The sequence below is a fragment of the Typopeltis vanoorti genome, chromosome 15 (genome assembly GCF_054136105.1).
Source record: "Typopeltis vanoorti isolate ZY-2024b chromosome 15, IOZ_Tvanoo_1.0, whole genome shotgun sequence".
Lineage (NCBI taxonomy): Eukaryota > Metazoa > Arthropoda > Arachnida > Uropygi > Thelyphonidae > Typopeltis > Typopeltis vanoorti.
Window position 1 is genome coordinate 72,831,038 of NC_143563.1, and position 6,101 is coordinate 72,837,138.

The following is a 6,101-nucleotide window of genomic DNA, read 5'->3' on the forward strand; positions in this document are numbered from 1 at the left end:
ACCTTCAGCTCAACAGCCAAGAACACCTACTTAGCCCGCTAGAGGGAACCATCAGGACTTTTAGGAGAATAATAGCTTCATCTCTTCATTCTCAGTTATTGTGTTGTAGTGCCTACGTGCACGTGCCTTTTTTTTGTAAGTTCCTTTTCAAAATGGTAACATGACGTTGCCGAAATATCAGAAATATTTATTAAAGTGTAATTTAATTTATATTCGTATCTACGTTGTCCAATTCCTTAAGTGATTTAATAATAAGAAATTAATACCTCACATAACAAACAAAGGAGTCTAGCAGTCAAGAAAATTATCATCTTAAATGTAAAAAGTCTTATATCATATATAACAGATGAACAACATAAAGACATGACCTAGAAGAAAAAGATATAATTGGCTAATCTTCTAATTTTCTAATCTTTGCTAACAAAATTTTCTGTTCTATGAAGTGTGATTTTTTTAAAAGTTTATATTATAAAGTATTCGAAAAGTGAAATATACTTTAGGTAGTAGATAATTTTCATTTTCTGAAGTGGTCTGGAAAAAAGAACAGATCTGATCTTTAAAACAAGGTTCTAGTCAGTTTATCTAGCCTTTGAGCTATCCATTGTATTAATGGTTTCCCTAATCTTCTATGGGAGGGAGCTTCCAATATTATTTGATTTAAAAATAAATAAAATAACATGCACAAAAATGAATAATTCCAAAACAGTCTAGTATATGTCAATAGTGAAGGCAGAAAAAAAGCAATAGAAATACAATGCAAAAAAAAGTAACTAAATATTTGGCCTGAAATATAGCAGCTAGAGTAGAGAATTGATGCTATTAGAATGGCCTCAAAGACAAAGGGATTGTTATGTTTGTATACAAATGTAAGGAGGGTTCACAATGAGAAAACTGAGTTTATTGCATTGATTGAGTCAGTATGCCTGAAGATAACTGGCACAGGTGAAACTTGATTGTCTGAAGATGATAGAAACAGAAAGATATACAATTTTCTGGAAGAGTAAGGTGAAAAGTGTGTGTGTGTGGGGGGTGCTATTAATGATTGCAGAGGAACTATGTCCACAAAGTGTGGAAGCTGATAGGAAATGTGCAGATTTTGAATCTGTCTAAAGTTGAAATTAACATTTCAACTTTAGACAGATTTTCTGAAGTGGTCTGGAAAAAAGAACAGATCTGATCTTTAAAACAAGGTTCTAGTCAGTTTATCTAGCCTTTGAGCTATCCATTGTATTAATGGTTTCCCTAATCTTCTATGGGAGGGAGCTTCCAATATTATTTGATTCAATATTACTTCCAATATTATTATTTGAGGAAAATCAATTAAAAAATGAAATTAACAGGTTAGTATATTTGATAGGATGCTGTTATAGGCCAGACAAATTGGTTGGCATGTAAAAAACAGGAATTGCAGGCATATAGAATGGAAGTAGATAGTTTAAGGGAACAAAGAGAGTGAGTTTGTTGAATTTCTGAGAAATAAACATCTTAAACAGCATGGGACTGAAACAGATGCTTTAGTGTTTTGGATTTGGTGATAACTTCACAAGATTATGAGGTAATTGTTTGAGAAGTGGTAAAACAAGAAAAGATTTCTGCCAAAAAGCGATAAATGTGGAATTATAATGGGGGGGGATTATAGGAAGCTCTGCAGTCAACTAGCATCAATACAATGGGTAGACGAGCTGTGCAGAAAAGATGCTAACAGTACATGGAAATTCATAAGGCAGTATCTGAGATAAGCAATGGAAAACTGCATACCAAGGGTTAATAGAGAATAAATAGAGGAGTGAAATCAAGCAAACTGTGTTGGAAAAGAAAATGCTTTGGAGGAGGTACAAGACAGTTGGTGACAATCAGATCCATGAAGAAAACAAAGTGAGAGCTTTGAAGAGAACAAAGATAAGCATGGTAAAGAAAGAAAACATGCAGTATGAGAGATTGGCTGGGCATGCCAAGGTTAATTCAAGGGAATTCTTCGACTATATGGCAAGCAAGAGGAAGAATAATTATGGCAGATTAATACTGGTGGATAATCATGGCAGCAGACTAACAGCTGCAAAGGATATAGTGGAATTATTGAATGAGAACTTTATCAGCATACATCATACTGGTGTAAATGATGTGGTGAAATATATGGAAGGGAGGCAAGTATTAGGAGTGAAATGGAAGTGAAAGAATCAAATATGTATCGGGTGTTGGTTGGGTTAGATGTTAATAAGGCTGTGGGAATGGATGACATATCACCATGTATTCTTAAAGAATGTGCACAGTAGCTGGATATGTCCTTAACCTAGTTGTTTAATGAAAGTCTTGGTGGGTAGGGTTCCTAAGAGTGGAAAGAGGGCAAAATAGTACCACTCCACAAGCATAGTTTTAGGACAGAAGTTTCCAATTATAGACTAGTCTGTATAACTGCAGCTGTGGTCAGGATGTTGAAGAGATTGGTTAGAAATAGAATACAGGATTGGATTGATGGGCAGCATGGATTTGTAAAGGCTCGATCTTGTTTTAGCAATTTACTTGCATTTTGTGATAAGGTAATGAGTGTGTTAGATATGGGAGAATTATATTCAGCGATATTCTTGAAGTTCACAAAAGTGTTTGATAGATTACCACATGATATGTTGGTGTACAAGCCTGCAGAAGGTGGGATTAGATAGAAGGTTGGTTAGACGGATTGAAGATTGACTTTCTGAAAGACAGTAGCAAGCTGCATATGACTGAGCAGTATCTCAAAAAAAGAAGGTGACTAGTGATATGCCTCAGGGTTCTGTTCTTGGGCCCTTGCTTTTTAATTTGTTTGATATATCATGCAGACTGAATGGGGATCTTCAGCTGTTTGCTGATCGTGCAAAATTGGGGAGAATTATAAGTAGCACTGCTGATGTTAATTCCCTTCAGGGAAATCTGAACTTTTGACTTGGACAAAGCAGTGGGGTTGTAGCTTTAATATTAATATGTACAAAGTGCTGCATTTTGAACTGGAAATATAAGGCTGTGTACAATTTGGACAGTGCTGTAATGCCAGAAATGAATGAGATTCAAGACTTGGGAGTAATGGTTGACACTGAAGTTTAGAGGACATATTGCAAGTGTTGCTATAATAAAAAAATACTCTAACACATAGAGATAAGGAGGCAATTATGCTGCTGTATAAAGCACTGGGCAGACCATACTTGAACTATTGTGTTCAGATTTGGTCACCTGGTTTTCAATGTGATGTGGAAGCATTGGAGAGGGTCCAAAGAGAGTGACTAAAACAATATCAAGACTCGGAAATGCTGGCTACAGAAAGAGAGAGGTTGAGTTGAAGAATTTGCAGACTATTTAAAAAACATATCACCCTATTTTAAATATTATTATTATTATATCCTTCATGGAGTCGGCAGACTTATCATGGGAGGTTCATTCAACTGACAACATATTTATCATACTGAATCTTAAAATTCTGAACACTCCCTGCATTAACAACATATTCTGGTATGTTCCATTCACTGACAATTCTCCATGTAAAAAATCTACTCCTCACACCCCTCTTCACCACACTCTTACATAACTTTTTAGTGTGGCCTCTGGTTCTTCCCCTCTCATCTACTCTTTTTATAATTCCCTATTGATTAATCTGATAAAAACCCCTCACTAACTTAAATGTCTCTATCATACCACCTTCTTCTAATTCCTTCTAATCACTGAAATTCAGAGTTTAAGGGATTAGAAGAAAAAGAGGTGGTATGATAGAGACATTTAAGTTAGTGAGAGATTTTTATCAGATTAATCAAGAGGGAATTATAAAAAGAGTAAAAGATGAGAAGAGAAGAGCCAGAGGCCACCCTAGAAAGTTATGTAAGAGTGTGGTGAAGAGGGGTGTGAGGAGTAGATTTTTTTACATGGAGAATTGTCAGTGAATGGAACATACTAGAATGTGTTGTTAATGCAGGGAGTGTTCAGAATTTTAAGATTCAGTATAATAAATGTGTTGTCAGTTGAATGAGTCTCCCATGATAAGTCTGCCAACTCCATGGAGGGTGTAATAATAATAATATTTAAAACAGGGTGGTATGTTTCTTAAATGGTCTGCATAATTCTTAAGGACAAATGACTGAAGTTGATCATACACTGCACCAATCTATAAACATGGAAAATAAGAATTCAAATTAGTGTCCAAGCCATGATTTATGAACTATACCAGAAGAATTTTTTAAAAAAAACTATTGCAAATAAACACTAATTTACCTTCAGTGATTTTTTTTTTAAACTTTCTGAGTTCAGGTCAAAGTTGCCAGGATTCAACTTAAAGACAGTCAAGAAATCATAAAACATACTAAGAATCTACAAGTTTTGTCCATCTGGGAAAGAAATATGATAAGTAGCAGAGTGAGTGAGCCAGAGATAAAGAGCGAAACTATTAAGCTTATGACGGCCTGGTTGACCGAGTGGTTAGTGTTAAATCTTGAATTAAAGAGAATTTATAATGCGTTACCTTTCATTCAGATTTAACAAGTATCTAAATTCTTGATGTAATACTTGTATATTAACAAAAAGAAATCGAATGTAAATGAAACGATAATAACATCCTTGATTTGAAATTTGCTGAATATTGTATTGTTAAATGTTCTTATGTGGAAAAAAAAAAAAAAAGGAGGGAAGCAATTTAGGAATGGGTGAAGTATGTGTTAGTATGCGAACATTAGGCTAAAATCCCAGACGAGATAAGAAGATTAAATCATGACCCGAGGCCATCACGTACGCAAAGGTCTACGTTGCGCGTGGGGGGGGGGTCTCCTGCGGACAAGAACGAGAAGCGTCAGAATGGAGTGCAGAAGAATTGAGGTGCTGTGTGAAAGTCATCGAGGGGTATATAGTTTTTTGTGACACGAAAACAAGCCTTTTTGCCTTTTATCAATTCCAGTCATTCCCGGAGAAAGGAAGTTCCAGCGAGGTCAGGGTGAGATTAATGAAAGCGGCTATGCAGCCAAGTAGAATGCCAACGTGCATATAGGTCTCGGCATAGCAGAAGGTCAGCGTAGGCCGAGAAGGAAATGTGGACCCTCATGGACCAACATTGGCAGCAGTGCTTCGTGAACATCGTAAGCAATGAATCGTGATCGTATTCGCATATCTACCTTCCAGAAGCAAGAACCTAAGGAATGTATCAGCCAGGTAACCACGTCGAAAATGGGACCAGATGAAGAAAACGTGAGCTGTATAATTCCAATTGATGATCACAGGTATAAGCCAGTGAGATCCCAATGCCTCGGTAAAGTAAGAACTTTACAATTTTTGTATACAAAGAAAGTTAGATTGTAATGGAAAAAGGGACTAATTAGAATTGTGATTTATGAAGTGTTGTAGGACTTTAGGAGTTGAACCATGAATAGGGAATGATTGATCTGAGTCAGAAAACTTGGAAAAGTGCAGTGTGAAAATATTTTAGTTTATAATCGTCGGGTAGTTCTTGAACAAATAATTGTGCGAAAATAATCTAGGAGTGTTAAGTAATTAGAAGGACATCCCATTTTAATAGTATTTGATAATATTTCATGTTGTAAGGGAACTAGAATGTCCATATTACGTTGAGTTATCTTATTTACCTTTCATACCAACATTAGTTAAGTTAGTGTCTATAGAAATAATTTTAACTTGCTTTATTAGTAATTAATAAATTTTTCTTGTCAACCAAATAACTTGCCTGATCACTAATCTCAATGCACCACTCATAAAGAGAACCTATGCGTAAATATATTGGGGATAGTCACGACTGCAGTGCGAAATAAGAATATGTTCGATTATTGTGGTTAGAAATAGAGAAGGAAAGGATACAGGATCACGTGCCATACTAGGTGTTTGCTCTTAGATAAAGAAATTTCTCTTATCTATAGAATTTTGGTGGCACAGTGTAAACAAATAAATTTTCCGAAATATTAAACAGGATTAATACTAGTATTCTAACAAAGGAATTGGCTATAGCCAGAGGCATTTCCTTTGTCTATAGAGTTTTGCACACGTGGGCAATACACTAATAGCAGCCAAGGGTTAGAGGCAATAATAAGGGTAGTGTCTGTAACAATTGTATAGGACAAAAATTTTAGATTTGAAGAAAT